The sequence below is a fragment of the Haliaeetus leucocephalus genome, unplaced genomic scaffold (genome assembly GCF_000737465.1).
Source record: "Haliaeetus leucocephalus isolate CR32 unplaced genomic scaffold, Haliaeetus_leucocephalus-4.0 Scaffold245, whole genome shotgun sequence".
Classification (NCBI taxonomy): Eukaryota; Metazoa; Chordata; class Aves; order Accipitriformes; family Accipitridae; genus Haliaeetus; species Haliaeetus leucocephalus.
The window spans coordinates 217,071-217,278 of record NW_010972681.1 but is presented as its reverse complement, the minus strand read 5'-3'; positions in this window follow the sequence as shown (position 1 = coordinate 217,278).

Sequence of the window (208 nt, the reverse complement as noted above, 5' to 3'; positions counted from 1 at the left end):
GGCGGGGACGCCGGCACTGGTACTGCAAGGGCAGGCAAGAGGTGGAGCGGGACCCAGGGGAGCCTGGTGCTGACCCACCCTCACCTGTGTCCCTTTAAGGAGCCCCATGTGGCCCACCATACTGTCCCGCTGTGGTGGTGGGGACCTGCGGGGCACAGGGGACAGGGACAGGTAGGAGGGTGAGGGCAGAGAGGGGCAGGGACAGGCA